The following is an 18,867-nucleotide window of genomic DNA, read 5'->3' as shown; positions in this document are numbered from 1 at the left end:
AAATTGGTTTTATTATCATTTTATTTTTCCTGCTTTTTCAGTAGGACGGTGACGTTTCTCTGCTGCATGGGAGGAGCCGCCGATGCCTATTGGATGTCACTTTATCTCAGACAACAAAGGTCTTCTTCCTCCAATTCTTTCACCTCCCAATGTCCGTCTAGTTCGAGGCCAGCAGACACTGGATGGCCCTCCACCCCCATGATATTTAACACTGAAAATGCTGAGGTAATCTGTTTACCATCATCCTCCACACTAACTACTCTGACCTCCATGACGCTGGGAGCTTGGGGGTCCATATGTCTCATGCAATACACCGAATGACAAAAATATCATAGCAACTACCACTACGGCTTCAAGATAAGTAGCTGTGGACTTAATAGTACATATATACTTATCGTGGTGTTGTAGCAGATGCAATGTTTTGTAAATCAATGTTGTTGACCTTAATTTAACACTCCATGATATATTTCCATCTTGACAAACTCAGACTCTCCCCGTCAGCAAGGTATCTCGACGTGCATCTGCCACCAGTGACCAATATGTTTAAGATTTACAAAGATCTTTATTTCCTCAACTCTAAAATCCCTGATGAACGCCCAGATGATCCTGAGTAAGTTTGAATCAACAATGTTGGACTTGGCCCTTTTCCCTGAATTTTTTTCATTTTTTTATGGGAAACCACATGTTATGTGAATGCATGTTAGATGCAAATAATCAATGTTAAGGTGCAGGAGCTCTCTTCCCCCAAGATGGCTGCCACAGGCCCCTGCTACTGCGGAGTGGTCTTTCTAGTAGCACCCTAGCTGCCAGAGCTGGCTGGGACCCTACAACATTGTTGCGACACCAGCCCGCCTTTTTTGTCCTATAGTTAGAGTGGGGAAGCTCCTGGAACTTGCTGGAACCTTCCTGAAGAAAGGTGGGGTTTTACTTTTGCCGCCTTAGAGAGTGGTCACCTGACCTAGGGCTACTTAAGGGAAGGAGGGAACATTTTTTAGTCAGTTGGGGCGACGCAGACCTGGGGGAACCTACGCAGGAGTTTTAGGCGGTAGGGCCTAATCAGGGACCTATGCCACTGAAAGTGACAGGGCTTAGGTGCTGCCTTTTAAGTAGAGTGAGGGATCCTGAACTAGCCCACTGATCTGGCCCAGCGGGAGGGAACCCAGGGGCAACCTACCAAGCCTGACTAGGAACTATCTAGTCACCAACTCAACCTACTACCCCCCCCCCCCCAAGGAACATACCTACTAAGGGCGCCAGATACAACAAGCGCCAAAAGGACGAAGAAACTTACCAAAGAATTTACCACTGAACTTACCAAAGAACTTACCACAGAACTGCGGGGGGATCGACCAGGTACCTGCGCTGTGTCACTAATGCGCTCCCTGCCGTAACTGGGGCCCCCCTTCCTAGCTTGTTCTGCCACAGGCGTGTGGCCTGCCGCCTCTCCACCGTCCTGCCCTGAGCTGGGGCATCCCTGTGAGAGAAAGGGGGCGCTGGGCGCTGGACGAATCGCTTTTCCCCCAGCTACACGCCACCCCTTAATTTTAGCCCCCCCCGTCGGGGTTACCAAAACGAAGAGCACACCGCTGCGGCCCTGGCCGTGTAGATTAACCCCTGACCTCCAAGGGGCCCGCGGGGAAGACCGGGGCCCCGCCGCTACCCCAGATGTCCGTGCAGTGCCGCCCGTAACGAGAAGAGTGCCGCCGTAGGGTAAAGAAGGCCTCGCTAGGCCTGGAAGCCGAAGCCAAGGACTCCGGTCACCTGACGGGGGCGGACTGCTAAACGCCGCCCCCGCCGCTGTGCTATTCGTTCGTTGGGCCGCGCCCCCGCAGACCGCGCTGTCATTGGCGGCTGCGGGCGCGGGCCTCTGAAGCCTGCAGGAAGTCCCCGCGGAGCTCCCCGGCCACGTCTGGCCCGTCCGGGAGCCCCGCGCCATCCCCCTCGACCCGGACATCGCCGGGAGGATTCCAGGAGTGCCCGCTTCCCCTGCCCCGAGCAGAAGGAGCCCTTCACCGGGACCCGCAAGGGATCGTAGACCAAGGTAACCACCCGGGGAAGAGGGCGGGAGGCCCATGTGGAGCCCGAAGCACGCCCCTCCCCCAGGGGGGACCCACCGTCACGTCTTTGGCCCCCTATCATCCCGGGCAGAGGAGCCTCAACCCCCGCCCTATGACGGGGTAAGGGATTACCTAGTAGAAGGAGTAGCGCTGTGACTTCCTACCAGGTGAAGCGCTTGAATCCCATGCAAGTGGAGCGCTGTCATGCTGAAAGCTCTAATGAGATTACCCGGTGGGTGCCTCAGTGACTGTGATGTCTAGCGCTCCAAACATAGAATGATTAGCACTGTGGTGATCTCGTCTGTTTAGCGCCTCAGTGTTAAGTTGGCTAGCGCTTCAGTGATTTACCAGGCTAGTGCTGCCATAACCTGCAATGTTTAATGGGCCATGGTAATGCCATGTTTCAGGCTACATTGTAATGCCCAGTTCTGAAGCGCTATTGTTTTGCTAGGTGCAGCGCTATGTTGAAATGCTCTATTTGAAGCGCTAATAATTTGCTATGTGCAGCGCTATGTTGAAATGCTCTTTTTGAAGCGCTAATAATTTGCTATGTGCAGCGCTATGTTGAAATGCTCTGCTGTGTTTGATGCTCCCCAGGATCACCAGGTGTCGCGCTTTGATTGAATGCCAGGTTTTGATGTCTTAATGAAATGCCAATGTACTCTTAATGAAATGCTTTTGATTCCAAGGTTGACCTAGATAAAGCTATTTGGTTTTAATCAACCTACTGGCGTGGTGTCAATTATTGCGTGCGTTTCTTGTCTCAGTGGGTGTGTGTGCTGTATGGTCACTTTACACGTAAGCCTTTGGGTGCCTACCTGCTCGAGTCACGTTACCCTCAGAGGGCCTGGTGACCCCCGGTCCTACATTGTTGGCGAGCGGTGGGATAAGGGCCTGTGACTATACAGCACCCTCCAGTGAGACGGAGGGCGCCGCAATTAGACGCCTATGGTGTATTTTAGCTCTGCATCTTTTATTACTGCATTAATTGACCCCCACTGTCTAGACTGAGTGTGTAGAGTCCTGGTAAGCCTAACGCTGTTACTCACATCCTAGTATTTTTTTTCTGCCTTGATGTCTGGGTCTCCACCTGTCACAATGGAGTTCCAGTTAGCCGACCTTGAGGGGTATACAGTAAGGCAGCTGAGAGAATTCGGGCAGGGGATGGGGGTGCCGGGGGTACGGAGAGTCAAAGGACCGGAACTCCGTGCAGCCTTGAGGGCATGGGTAGAGGCCCACCCAGAGGGTAGAGGGGATGGGGGACAGGAGGGGCCGGGTGCACCTCAGGAGGAGAGCGCGCCGGAGGAGCTAGACCTGCTCAACATTGATGTGTCTGAAAACTTGCCACCAGGGAGACGTTCCGGGGCAAGCAGTAGTGCAGGGTCTAGGAGGAGGGTGTCTCCAGAAGAATATGTGGACAGGAGGGAGGAAAGGCAGTTGAAGTGGGAGCTGGCCAAACTAGGACAAGAAAGGGAAAATAAAAGATTAGCGATGGAAGAGAAGAAGCTGGCGCACGAGCTTCAGCTTAAAGAATTGGAGTTGCGAGCTCTACAGTTGAATGCGTCCAGTAAAGATAATGGTGGCAGCGTACCAAAGGCTCAACAGGAGCCAAAAGTTTATCTACCCAAGGATGATATCGCCAGGGTGTCTGAGGAGGCATTGGGGGGTGACCCTGAAGGGGGTGGTGCAGGGATCTTCCAACCCAGCGAGGTGGCGAATAGCCCAGCTAGGTCCCAGGGAAGGGAGAGGGTTGTAGGGCCTCACGTCCTATCTAAAGGAAGGAGTGAGACGGGGAGGTGTCCCGAGGTGCCCCAACCGCAATCTCAGGGCCTGGAGAGTTCCATAAGGGAGCCCCAGGTTGGGAGCCTAGGCTGTCCTGATGTACCACCCAGTGGAGGGGATCCCCTAGTGTCAGGAGAACCCAGGGCGACTGTCATCAGAGCTCCTGAGGTTCTGGGGTCGGCCAAGTCGCAGGGCTTAGATCCTGGGTTGGGAGGCCAGGGACAGGTACTGCCTGACCTGGCGGGCGGGACATCTATTAGCAGGGTCCCCCCAGAAGTATCTTCCAGGGGTACTACTCCCGTTGGGAGGGTGCGGAACTCTGGGACGGGGTGCAGGGGGAGGGAAGACTTGCCCCTGGCACCGGTGCAGCCTAAGGGTTTAGACCCTAGGTTGGGGAACCAGTTGCAGGGTCAAGGCCCTGGACTGGGGAGAGAGTGGTGGTCTGAGGGTGCCTCGCATGGGAGGAGGGTGAGGAACCCCAGAAGGAGAGGTAGGGGGAGGAGAGCCTCGCCCCTGATGGCTGGTCAGCCTGAGGGTGCAGACCCCAGGTGGGAGGACCAGTGGCAGTTTGGGACTGCAAGGAGGAGGAGGAGAGTGGTCAACGGGTGCTGCGGGCCTGGGGCTACTGCCCCCCACTCTGTGAGACCACAAGGGTGAGGGTCATCTGGATGGCCTATGGGCCGGTCCTGGCCACAACCAGCTGGGGAGCCCCAGTGGGGTGGTTTTGTTGGTCCAGGGAGGTTTGAGAGGGAACCATCGTGTTACAGAGTGGAGGAGAACCTGCGGGTGCTCCTGCAGTTGCGGGCCTGCGTCCACCTTTTGTCGCCCCAAGCAGGGAAGCCCATCAAGGCATTGATCGGTCTACCCTGGCTTTTGGCTGGAAGGGGGTTGTGTTGGACTTGGCCCTTTTCCCTGAATGTTTTTCGTTTTTTTATGGGAAACCACATGTTATGTGAATGCATGTTAGATGCAAATAATCAATGTTAAGGTGCAGGTGCTCTCTTCCCCCAAGATGGCTGCCACAGGCCCCTACTACTGCGGAGTGGCCTTTCTAGTAGCACCCTAGCTGCCAGGAGCTGGCTGGGACCCTACAACATTGTTGCAACACCAGCCCGCCTTTTTTGTCCTATAGTTAGAGTGGGGACCTAGATAAAGCTATTTGGTTTTAATCAACCTACTGGCGTGGTGTCAATTATTGCGTGCGTTCCTTGTCTCAGTGGGTGTGTGTGCTGTATGGTCACTTTACATGTAAGCCTTTGGGTGCCTACCTGCTCGAGTCACGTTACCCTCAGAGGGACTGGTGACCCCCGGTCCTACAAACAACCTCTCAATTCTTAAGCCCCGGTGTAAGGTGAGGTTCTCTGAATTGATAAAACCTCTTTATTGGAACAAGCTCTAATAATAAACTATCACAAGTGACTAGTGACGTAATTGTTTGTTAACAGGTGCGTTCTGACTCCAGACTTTGTCTGTGATAACAACCGCCCCAAACCACACCACAGGATTATAGCACGGGTCTCCAACTGATTGATTATACATATAACTATCTAAGAAGAAAGGTATGCAGATACTAGATGTTAGATATATACCCAGGGGCATGTATGCTGGACCTATAAGCGCCCCAGTCCCTCCCCTTTGTTTGTTATACACATATAACTGTCTCATTCACAACACAACCACCGAGCGAGGCAACCCTTTTTCTGCTTACGATTGTATATGCTGTCATGGTTTTAAGTATAGTGTATAGTGTTTCTGTTAGAAATGTTTACTGGCAAATAGAGCTACTACAAATGATCTTCAGTTACCAGATTATTCATTGATTGGAGAGCGATCAAAGCCCCCGGGCAATTGACTTGCGCATCCACACCGCAAGAGCGACGGAAAGTAATGACTTGCTGGAAGTCCCTAGCCCGTACAATCTAAAAAGGCTTGCATGGAATGGCAAAAATGCCAGTAAATTATTGAATTACATCAAAAATCTAGCAGCGAACACAAAAGCACAAACTATGAACCAACCATGGACAAACTGGGAAAACATGATTATGATGCTCATCTCCAAATTTTCAGCACATAATAAGCATAACGAAAATAAACCCAGGATAACAACCCCAGAGTCTGTCAGCTCATTCGCAGGAAATAAAAAAGGGCACTAAATCGGGAAATAAGGAAACTACACGGAAATGCTACAATACAGAGCGAAGGTGCAAATCACCAAATCCATCAGTTAAGGCAGAAATACAAACAGGAAGTATGGACTGCAAAGAGATCACAACAAACAAAAACTTGGCTAAAGCTGCTGCAGACAAGCAAATCAAATAACAAGAAGAAGTTCTGGGCAGAAATAAACAATATAGCAAATGGCTCCTTCTGCCATCATAATGCAAATATCCTAGAGGCAGATTGGATAGCCTGTTTAAGGCAAAACAACAAGCATGCAGTTATGGAAACCTATCAGCAAGCCAAGCTCGTCTCGACAAATAACCCTGCTAAAATAGATTGCAAGGGTATTAAACATGTAGCCATGGACAAACACCAGCTCACCTTGCACCAATCGGAAAACGCCTATGCAGAAACAGTGTCCGAGGGTTAATTGGATTCGAATCAAACAAGTTGAAACTGTCCTAAAAAAAACTTAGATCTAGTGGAGCACCAGGCCCAAACGGCCTGCTAAACGAGCTCTTCAAACAAGATAAAACTTACTGGGCGGAATGCTTCACACCACTGTTAAATTACGCTTTCCAATCAAACATCATACCCGCATCATGGAGAGGCAGCATTCTCCACCCGATATTTAAAACTGAAACCAGATCTGACCCTTCGAACTAGAGATTAATCGTGCTTATTGTTGTAGAAGCCAAAATATATGCGTCAAATCTTCTGATTAAACTTGAAGATTGGGTCCCCTCTAGCAAGATTCTTCCAATTTCCCAAACAGGTTTTAGACCTGGCACGAGTACAATGTGTAACCTTCTAGCCCTGAACCTCCTTGTCGAAAAAGCACAGTGAAAGTCCATCAAACTGTACACATGTTTTGTTGATCTGAAAGCAGTGTTTGACGCGGTACCCAGAGAACTCCTGTGGCAAAAGATGGCAAAATGGGGCATCCCACCACGACTACTACGGGCCATAGTCAACCTGTACTCTCCGACTTGGTTCCAGATGAAACTAGGAAACGGTGCAAGAACTACAGCAAGGATACCAACGCACATCGGTTTAAAACAAGGATGAGTGCTAGCTCCCAGCCTTTTCAATATATTTACCACAGATCTAGACAAAAGGCTTACAGAAGTTCAAAGCGACCCACCGAAGCTAGCTAACCGCAAAGTTAGAAGCTTGCAGTACGCAGATGATATTGTCCTTTGTATCCAGACTCCAGTAGGCTTAAAGCGCCTGATCATGAAGCTGTTGGAATACACAGAGGAGCTCGGTCTATCACTAAATTACAACAAGACCAAGGTCATCTGTTTCTCATCAAATAATGGGCCCAATAGGAATACGTACAAGTGGTACGCAGCAGGGAACAGCATAGAGCAAAGTGGTTCCTACAAATACCTGAGAGTAGTGGTTGATTTAAGATTCACACTCAAAAAACATCTAATTAAAAGAAGAGCACAGGCAAACAAATTACGTTTCGCACTAAATACTCTAAAGCAGAAACAAAAGTGTCCATCAAACTCCCATTTATTAAAAGTTATGGCTGCCAAGTTCCTTCCAACTCTTACTTACGGCTCCTAATTACTTAAGGGCCAAGATGCAAAATCTACATCAATCAAGCCTCTTTAAACTAGTCTTTCGGATTCCGCAATTTATATCTCAAGCATAAGTGTGTCTGGAATTTGGGTTATCAAACCAAATCCAGGTAAGGCAAGCAGCAATAATAAAATTGTGCTGGAAACTAAGCACAGCCCTAGAAGAGTCCTAGCTTAGGCATTGCTGGACGGAACTGAAGAACCTGCCAAAAGGGAAGAAAGACTAGCCAACAGCACTGGAACACGCGCTAACTATAATAAATCTGCACGAAGCTTGGGAAACAAACTATAGCTTTTCAGCATTCAGAAAAATACCAAACAATGCTGCAAAACAAAAAAACGTCTGGCTAATGGATAAAGCTGCCCTAACAATGAAAAAACATGGCTGGATGGTTTTATCTTTATACGAGATCCGGACACCACAGCGGTACCTTGTCCAACACACAACTCCATCTGTTCAGCATTTTTTACTTTTGATTCGAATGGGAGCCTTTTGCTCAAAAGACCTGGTCCCAACATGGAAACAAACATGGTCGACCACCCAGTGCAGACTATGCGAACAGGCGGAAGAGACACTCATAGACCTTTTGTGTTTTTGACCAGCTGTGAACAATTTGAGATGGTATTTTCTATTCCATGCTTTCCGTTCTCTTCAAGTTACGTCATGCTGACCAGCCATAATGGCATTATTAAACAGCCAGACTTCACGTAGGGCAACTAAATTATTGCAACAAATCAGCACATTATTACAAAAATCAAACATATAACACTGATTTTAGTGTGTGTTATTATATGGCCGCCACATCATATCAGTAAAATTTGCGGAACTTTTATCTTGGTGGTCGTTATAAAGGGCTCAGCTTAGAAGTACAGCCTTTATCTGGTATTAATAGGCACGCTGCACACTTTTCTCCACACCTAAATGCCGTTAGTGCTAAATTGACATTGGACAATTACACATTTACAGCGATACGCATTTTTGCACTTTTGTACATGAACTCTAATTATGAAATTGAGAATGATTAGTATCCAGCACCAACCAGTACATAGCTTACATTTCTCTTGGATTTTTAGATTTTTTTTATATTGAAAAAGTAAATAGGAATGTTTGTCAAATTGATTATTGTAATGGTTTTAACTAACTATACACAATAAAAATTTTATTACTGGCAAATAAATATCAAATATTTCTTACAAAGGAAATCAAGGCATCTCACATCACCCAAAGAGACTCAGTATTTCAAAATACACATGGATTTATGTTGTCTCACCTCTCATAAATGCCTTACTCATGCAAGGAGATGTCACCTGAGCTCACACAGGGGTGCTGAGAATATCGTGTCATGAAACACCAATACATCTCCTCCCTTCCCCTACCCCACACAAGCAGCAAGAGCACCCCAACAGCCACAGGGAAGCCGAGCATTTAAACCACACACATGAAACCTGTGTATCTGATCACACAGGTGACCCAAGCAACAGCATTCATAAACATGGAGCAGAGTTCTGCACTCTTGCACAGGGAGCCCAAATCCCTTACACCAAAAGCGCAAACGTCCCACAGGGGCTCCTGAGCTTCATGCCTCCCACAAGAATCCTGGGCATTGAACCTAAGAGTATGAACCCCCAGTCTCCCACCTCACACAGGAAGTCTAGTCCTTCACCTCACAGGGAGCCAGCACTTCAACCTCACAAAGGTGGTGAAAGCAACTCATCCTTGCACCCTGAGCCCTCAATCGATGCACCCACACAGAGCATTTATGTTTTTTTTATTTTTTACAAATTAAGCATTGATTACACCCATACACACTGAAGCAGTAAAACCATACAGAGAAACCCTGATCATCTCACCCCACAGACTGCTTGGATGCTGCCCTGTTGCTCCGATAACCAATCATATCACTCTCTCACCTGGAGTTCAAGTACCACAGTACCTTCTACTGCAGAGCTGACCACCTCAGCTTGACACAGAAAGCTCTTTGATTCCTTTGTTTAAAAAAACAGATAGATTAGATAGATAGATAGATAGATAGATAGATAGATAGATAGATAGATAGATAGATAGATAGATAGATAGATAGATAGATAGATAGATAGATAGATAGATAGATAGATAGATAGATAGATAGATAGATAGATAGATAGATAGATAGATAGATAGATAGATAGATAGATAGATAGATGTTCAGGGGCCCAATGCTTCCTTAAGGGCCAGTTGAATGCCAAGTTATGCTTCTTTTTTCCACCGGCGACACTTCCTTTCTCTCTATCTCACTTTTAAAGGTTATTGTTCAGCCCTTCTTTCTCTCATTGTCACTGTTTTTCATCTTTATCTTCCTCTTTTCTTCTCCCATTTCAACCTGCCTTTCTCTCCCTTGCTGCTGGTCACTCAGATGATGAAAAATGAGTCCCGGTCCTCAAAACTGAGTGCCTACCACGTGTCACCACACGCACCAAAATAAGCATTAAGGGAGTTCCATCGTCTCACCCTCACACACTTAGCATCTCGCTCTCGCATACAGCGCAAACATCTCACCTCGAACATGGAACTTGATCATCAGACCACTACTGGATTCTTCCACCCTCATGCAGGAAGCTGAGTGCAGTCATGGATGTAGCTGTCAATAATGCAGCAGGGGCAGTGGCACCAGGGCCTACTGAACCCTGTACATTGCTGTATTTTACTATACCAAAAGCCATCAAAGGGGGCATTCTCCTTGCTTGCTCGAGGGCCTATGGCATCCATGTGACGCCACTGAGTGCAGTCCTCTCACAGAAAGGCTACCATCATCATCCTCATCCTCAAAGATGGAGCTCTAACATTACAGCACCGTACAGGCAGCACTTTAAATGGAAATACAGAGGTGCTGGTACTGTCTATTTAATGTACCCGTTTGTCCTGAGAAGTGCCAGTACTCTTCTGTTAAAGGTAATGCGTGATTCCCCAACGTGCCCTATACTGCCCTCCGCGCCTCAGTTCTTCCTGTTCTCCTCGCTCCTGTGCTAGGGGGATCCTCTCGAATCGGTGCGCTCGTTTCTCCTTCTTTGCACTCAGTCTCACCAAATTCAATCATGGGTGTCAGCACCGTACTCACTAGTGGCCCTTTATGCACACACTGCTCAGGCAGCAGGATTGGACCGGGGACCATAAGCAGCTCAAACCAGCCCCGCTTCTTTCTTCTCCTCCCTCTATCGCGTGCCACCTGTTCTTTCTCTCTCATTCGCTGTCGACCCCTTGCCCCTCTCTTTCTCTCTGACTGATGCATTTAATCTCCTAGAGCTGGGGATAGAAGGGGGCGCCAGCAACGGCACCGGGCTTTCACAGCCGGCCCAATGGCTTCAGCCCTCCAGGAAAATGCAGGATGGAATGAAAGGCCAGTCCGGCACTGTCTGGCCCCACTCCTCAGTCTTTGGCATGCACCACGCTCATTTCCGGTACAGCACGCCCTTGTCACAAATTAACACACACATATCCGGCTGACAGCCAATAAAAAACTAAGTCAAACGACAAACGTACCTCTTACTTAACTCACCATCCATGGACATCTCTTCACCCCCCCCCCCCCACACACACACAAGTAAATGCTTTCCATAAACTTCAAGAAGAACGCTCAACTTAAAAACATTGCCCCCCCTTCCCCATCAGTGGTCTCTCTTCCCGTGTGTGTGTGTGTGGGGGGGTACAGCTCCATCGATTTTCAAAAGTCTAACCCTCCAAACCCACTCCAACTCACTCACCTTGGAGACTCAAGTTAGAAGGAATGCTGCTACCCTCTGCATGCAGTTCAACCCAGGCCGCAGTACGCGTCATTGAGCAGGACCCGCTTGTTCTACCAGACACCTGTCCTGGCCTATAGCCCACGAGCCTAGGAGGGCGCGTGGTTCACACATTGCACGGGTCTCGCCGTCGCCCTGGTGACGGGCTGCGTCACTTCTGGTCCGTGTCACTGCCTGTGGTCGTGGTCGTGCCTTCGGCTTTCCTTTGGTGGTGGGCGCCGATGACTAGGCCTCGCTTTGGCACCGAGCGGCAGTTCTTGGTGGGAGGAGGGATGTTTCACACTCGTCTGACTAACCTGTGACTAAAGGACGCACTGTTCACCACAAGACGCTTCCGGAAAACCACCCAAGACCCGGCAAGATGCTCCGAGGGCTACTTATTTATTCTCACGCTCATTGTTCACCTTGCGAAAACAAGCATTGGCAAAGCCAATTGATTTCGCCTATGCTAGATGAAGGGCACAAGTCGTAAAAAAGTGAGGGGACTGACAAGTTAGGCAGTATGCAAGTGACATCATGACGCGTGCCATTAAAGCACGTGACCTCACGTGTCACAGGAACTGACCTCACTGGAAGAAATGCTCTGAGATGTGTATGTTATAACATGTACCAACTGAAAATGCAATAAAATATGTGAACATGTTTTTTTTTTAAAGTTGGCTTCTGCAAAGCATATCATATAACATGTAGATCAGAAATTTGTATTTTATTCAGATAGGTAAGTGGATTGCTGCTTTTAACACAGAGATCCTTTTGTTACTTGCAGTTAATAAATTGTAATCCTACTAGTAGACCACAGTGAGCTATGAAGGGTATTTGGCTCCTTCACCTTGTAACCCTGACTGTCTCATGCTGTGGTCGAAGTGGGGGAAAAAAAGTTGGGGAACTGTGGGCGGGGAATCAGAGGGCAGGAATAACCCAAGGATTGGATCAGTGGGCGGAGCCAGAGGTGTGGCCAGAATGTGCAAACATCCCAATTTTTAGTATTTCTTTGGCATTTCACTGCCCAGTTTAATCAACCACTGGATACACATGATTATTTAAGGTTATAATGACTTATTGACATTAAAATACATTCACATATTGGAATGTGCTTCTAATCCCAGACTGTCCCAAATACGATAAAATGTGGCAGCACAAGCCATTTGTCTCCGAGCCATGGAGTTTCTGTCCTCAGCACTTCTACCTTTTTTCCACAAGAGCAGTTCAAATATGAATGGCAAAATATCATAGTTTGCAAATGTTTTCTATATAATTATGGCTGTGCAATATTTGCCTCATAATGCAAAATCTGCTGCATGATCTGACCATTTAAACTAATAAATTGTTTGTAGCTCAAAGTATCAAAAGTTAATAAAAAATGTGACTTGTGTTGCTGCGGAGTGGACAGCCTATTGCAAAGGTGGACTGATCACCTTTCTCACTGCCGCATTTGTATGTTACACTGGTACTAATAAGGCAAAATCTTTCCAGAGACTGTTAACATGTGTACACATTTCAAAATAATAAAATATCAGAAAATATACTGCATTACGCTGCAGCCTTTTTTTAATGCAAAATGTAGTCAATACTGCGGCATCATTTTGTCCTCCTTTTCTGCATAATTAATTCCAGTGTCCCCACAGCAAGCAGCACATGTTAAAAGTGCTTGTGCATGAAGCAGAGACACTGTGAAGTTTGTGAGCTTAGTTTGGTGCGCGTGAAAATCCTGCATTGCCAATCCCTGGTGAGTTGCAGCTTCTACTGCTGAAACAAGGCCAATGGAGGTACCTATGGGTGAGGCAGACTGGCCTCAAGGGCAGAGCCGGCCTTAGCAATGGTGGCGTCCGGTGCATTAATGTTTGTTAGTGCCCCCCCAATGACCACCTCTGCCATGGATTCCCTCACTACCACCCTTTAACAGTACCCTCAAGTCTCTATACCCACACTCTCTCTCAGATGCATTTAATTTGATTTACAGCTCCACTCATACCATTGTAGGGTGTCAGAGCACTTTACATCACACACATAACACAGAGACAATCAATATGTGTGTAAATCACTGTATAGAAAATGTTACGTAAGACTAAGGACTCCAAAGTGTAGGAGTCACATGACAACCGTTCTAGTAGGCCGTATAGTTTAAGGGTGATTGGTCTGGAGAAACACAAACTCAGAATTTAAAAAGTAATACCTTGGTTGGGGGTTCTCTTTAATAATCAGAATTGATTTCTATCCAAAAGAACACTTTTTGCAACATTAGACTATTCAAAGACTGGGAAAAAAACATAACGGTCTAATTTATACCATGCAGTTTGTATGCAGCTCTTAGATGACAGTTAATTGCTCACCATTCTATGTTCGAATTTTAACTTATATAAACTGCAAGTAACAAAAGGATCTCTGACAAAAGCAGTAGCCCACTGACCTATTTACATTATGTGCACTTTGTGATCTGCATGGTACATGTTCTTTGCAGCAGGCACATTAACCCTCTGAGCTACCTTTCCACGAGTCAAAACTTCCACTAGACAAAACTCCAATCTATCTCTAGGAAGAACATTAATTACCAGAGTCCTCATGGCATTTTTATTGTTGCCGAAAATTGCTGGAGGCCAGGAAGGGGGCAGCAAGCGCTTTTAAAACCATAATATACTTGCAAACATAATGCCTCCACCCAAAGTCAGCACCTTGTGCGGTCACACCGGTTGTACCGCCCTAGAGATGGCTCTTATCAAGGGTCCTGTGACCTCAGTGACAGAGTCACTGTTGTTCTAGGGTGTGTTGCTTCATAGGCCTGCCCGCAAGACGAGGTGAACTTCAGTATGGATTGTGGTGGACAAGCCTTGAAGGTTAAACTACACTTGTCATGCTATGGTCCACCTGCTGGTGATCAGACACCAGGGCTTCTAAGGTCTTGCGAAGCCTTCTAAGGTCTAGCATGGGATTGTGCTCCCTCGGAGAGTGTTCTAGTGGACTGATTATTAAGGCAGAACCTGGTTCCACAGTTCCAAATTCAGCAGCTCTGGCCATAGTGCCACATCCTCTCCCCCACTGAACATCATACTGCCCCACTGAGAAAAACTCACACTGCCTTCAAATACAACCCAATTGTTGCCAGCTATAACCAACTGGATGCGGCTCAATTTAAATTAGGCACTAGACAAGAGCAATATGCGGCCTACAAATAAAAAGTAACAACATCCTGCAAAAAGCAAACACTCATAGGTAATGCAAAATTTAGCAAACCATGTGAAATGTAAGGAGGAACAACATGGTTACCTTAACGCTTTTACACTCACTATTCAGAAATCAGTGAGCGCTTTTGCCTGAAAAGTTAAGGGCATGACTACAGGGCCCGGAAGGGACCCGTTTCAATGTCCATTGCTTATGTCCTTACAAAACGTAAGCAGTATGGTAAAAAGACCACATCCCTGAACACAGAGCCGCAGTACACATTTTGTTTTCCAATCCACGCATTGCAATACCTCCAGGATTGGAGCACTAGTTGCAAGCCCAGGGAAAACAAAGACCAGAAAACAAAAATAGCGCTTCACTGGCAAACTCTGTAAAAGTGGGGCTAATGTGTTTGGGTGTGAATAAAATCAATCTGGCCAGTTTGCTACCACTGTCTTACTTTATTTAGTTATTTCTTTATTTTTAACATTTTAACCTTTTATTCCCGATGCTGCACTTTGGATTAAAATTTCAGAAAGCTAGGACATTTCCAGCAAGTGTTTTTCTTTTTTGGATCCATTTCACAGGGGAGCAAATAAACGAAAGGAGATAAAGAGAGTGAAAGCTTTTTCTTGAAGTCACAGTTTTCAGTAAGAGAAGAACTGCTAGACAGAAAGAGCGGGAAGAAGCAAAGAGTGGAGGGGGGGGCAGCTGAAGCAGCAGAGCAGAAGTGGACACTGTCTTTATCTTTTCTGGGAAAGAAGGAAAAGACCTTGAGTCCTGTTACTTCTCTGCCGCCCCGCCCCTTACGAACCACGAGCTTTATCTATAGGCTATAGTGATTTATTGCATCCTGGGGCGCATTTTCAAAATAGAAATGTAGGGGAACGGAATCTTTGGAATTAAGTAAGTAGGGGCACGTCATGCCCTGCCGATCCCGCCCACTTCGACCACTGGTCTCATGTAAAAACATCTTGTACATTGATTTATACACTTACATGATTTATTTGGATTGGATAACGTGTATATTATGTAAAGTGCTCTAACATTCTACATTGGGATGAGTAGCGCTATAAAAGAAATAAAATATTGTTATTTAAATTATTTGTGTACATACTGGGACAAACCAACCCATCTGACATTCTTACAGTGCATGCACTTATATACAGCAAAGTAAAAAGCATGCATCTCTTAAGTACCTGTGAAGAGATAACAAGCTGTGTGCTTTTGTTTTCTCGCCAGTGCATTTGCATTTTTGAGGTTCCAGGACGCCTCCAGTCCCATACTCGATCAAAAGGAGGCCTAATGGCCCCTTAACTTCTGTCTTTATCGTTGCCCTGCTGGAGGTGGATAAAAAAGCCCCCTCTCTGCCTACACATTGCTGCTGGGAATGGAAAGCAGACAATGTGCAAAAGCTACTAAACCTGTCTGGTGTCTCAAAATTACACTGGGACAAGTTCAACATATTTCTGTGGGGCCCAACTTCTTAGCAGGGTGGATGGTGTCCACCCTGTGAAAATAGTAGGTAGACGCCGTGTACCCGCGTGTACCCCCGACTTGTGCCCTGGCGAGTTGTATTGGCTTTGTCAACGTTTTTCAGACATATTGCACAGCAGAGAGAGCTTAAAGTAAAAAAAAAAAAAAAAAAAAATAGAACGCCTGAACTTTGTCAATGCTGGCGGCGTCATAGCGCTTTTTTCCCATCACTTTCAGCCAGGGTGCCACATGAAGTGGCTGTGTGCGTAAACGTGGTGGTGCTTGCCTGGGTGTCACATGAAGTGAGAGGGAGAGAGAGAGAAAGAGTATGTGTAAAGACAGCAGTGTGTAAAAGCGGCAGGGCTCCACATGAACTGCCCATGTACGTGTGTGTGTGTATAACGGTGGCAGAGCCCACTGGGTGTCATATTAAGTGACTGTGTGTGCGTGTGTAAAGGCAACAGAGTCCGCCTGAGTGTCACATGAAGTGACCATGTGTGCATAAAGACGGTACAACCCGGGTGGGAGAACCAAAAGCCATCCAAAGATTAATGATGTGTTCAGAGCACACATGAGGCAGAGCAGGATTCAGCAGACTTGAAGTCAAATCTTGTAAAAAAAAACCAGTAGCCAATGCCTAAATCAATGGTATAGAGCGAGGAGACAAATGTTACATTATACCAAGCCAAAGTCTTGAAGACATCTTAGTTCTTATAAAGTGGGATTTTTCCAATGTGAAGCAATATAAAACAAGCATTGGCATAGCCAATAGGTCTCGCCTGTGGGACCTTATAAGTGTTTAACCATGCAACAGTTGTATAACTAAACACTTATAAGGTCCCAAAAGCAAGACCTATTGGCTATGCCAATGCTTGTTTTAACTGCTGCAATCTATTGAAGCCTCACGGAGAACATCAAAGCGGCCGTGCGGCCACGAAAGTGATCGCGATCAAACATCAAGGCGGCCGTGCGGCCGCGAAAGTGAAAGTAATCGCGGTAAAGCGCAACACGCGCGCCCTCGCACATGCACTGTAGGTCTAGGCTGGCCTGGTAGCACTTTTTTGAGCCCTTACAAAATGTCTCGCCAGACCAGCGCATGCGCTGGGTCAGGCGAGACCTAAAAAAGGTTCCTATACCTCTCATGTGCCTCACATAATATACTGTAGGCCTCTCAAAAGCTGTGGGGTGGTTTTACGAGAACGGCAAGAGGGATGTTTCAAAAAGAATGGCCGGTAGGTTTAAAAGTCAGACGGCAGGAGGCTTGCCACCACAGAGGGGGTCAGCAGGGATGAAGGACAGAGACTGCGCAGTGCATGCAGAAAAGTAATTTTTTTAAAAGAGTACTTGCAGGAGGAAGCCGGAGGCAAGGACCCAGCGCTGACCAATAGGAAGCAAGGACATAGGAGAGAGGTGGGAGTCAATCAATAGTAAGTAAAGGTAAGTTATGGGCAGGCTCCAAGCCTGTTTTATGCAAGTGCTGTGCAGGCAAAATCGGAAAAAGGGGCAGGACGGGGCTCCGAGACAGATAGTAACCAGTCAGGAACTACCCGAGTAGTCCTCACTCCTCACTCTCTGGAAATACCTACGTTCCAACACACAGCCTCTCAAGCACCACCAAAAAGCTGCTAACATATACATTTGATGATGAATTGACGTCAAAATAACTGCTAATTAAATACACATTAACCACATGTATACATTGAACAATAAAATCTCTAAACTTAAAAAGGCAAAAACAATCTTTTTACAGCTGCATCAGTTGTCTCCTGCCTCTGTATGTCCAAATACAGAAAGTTTTAACGTAAAGGACAGCAAGGTATAGCGCCTAGAAGTGGGTCAATCTATACCAAATGAAGTCGAACAGAACACCTAATTGGGAGACAGACTAATTTAAAATTCTAATACAAAAGCTGAGCATCTATATCAGACATGTGAGTCATATCTAAACTCTGTTTCAACAACTATCTTGCAGAAGCTACAATATACTATTCCTGGGCAAAAATTTTGTTCCGGTCGCGGAAATTGCGATAATTTGACATTTTCGCGGTCCGCGGAAAGCGCGAAAATGTCAAAATTTCCACATTCCGCAGCTTAGCGATAATTTGTTTCTTGCTCGCGCTATAAAATAATACATTCTCGCGTGCGCGCGATCGCCTTACCTGAATCCCCGCGTTCGCCGACAAGTTTTCCCGATCCGGTCGCGTTCTCCATTAGATGTTGGATTGTTGGTAGCCATTTGCGCTGTCTCGCGACAGTTCGCGCCCGCAGTGACGTAATTTGTCACGCGATCACGTCTTTCTTCTCGCGATCATGTACCGCGAGACAACTGAAAACAAGATGGCCGCGCCCGCGAGCAACCACATGGGTAAGTTGGCGAGCCGCGACCATGCAGGAAATACCGCGAACGGGCGGGAAAAAAACTTCTGCATCTTTGCGATATTTCCGCGTGTTTGCGGAGATTTTTAACATTTTCGCGATAATTTGCGAAAGTGAATTTCACAAATTACGCCCACCCCTACAATATACTCTAAAGTTTTGTGCAAACCCTGGGATGGGCAAGTAGCTCGCAACATTTGCAGTGTCTGCTATACATTCTTTATCAAGCAAGCTGGTAATCACGCTATCTCCAGAGAGTACAAAGTAGCTTTATAAATGTTCACTAGTGAGCAGTGAACAAGACTCTTTGAAGAAACTACTTTACCATTTCAAAGCTCTCCAGCAGAGGACCTAAATATTCTAGTAGGGGTACATAAAGGTGTGTTTCACGAGATTACAGCAATTCAAGAAATGTATTAAATTATGCCATGTATGGAAATCATTTATTAGAATATAGCAATTCAGTCAAGAAATAGTTTATTTGATTGTTGCAA

At 46.6% G+C, this 18,867-nt stretch overlaps 1 protein-coding gene across 1 annotated transcript in view; it reads right to left on the bottom strand.

Moving 5' to 3' along the window:
* LOC146811721 (perforin-1-like) overlaps positions 1-11,443 on the bottom strand; it is an 84,039-nt gene extending 72,596 nt beyond the window's left edge. The window contains exon 1 of the mRNA XM_085614526.1: positions 11,327-11,443. The gene's annotated coding sequence lies outside the window, so the exon portion shown is untranslated. The remainder of the gene's footprint in view (positions 1-11,326) is intronic.
* Between the last annotated feature and the right edge of the window lie 7,424 nt (positions 11,444-18,867).

Source organism: Triturus cristatus, chromosome 7, assembly GCF_964204655.1.
Source record: "Triturus cristatus chromosome 7, aTriCri1.1, whole genome shotgun sequence".
NCBI lineage: Eukaryota > Metazoa > Chordata > Amphibia > Caudata > Salamandridae > Triturus > Triturus cristatus.
The sequence above is the reverse complement of the archived record's forward strand: the minus strand, read 5'-3'. Positions and strand labels throughout refer to the sequence as shown.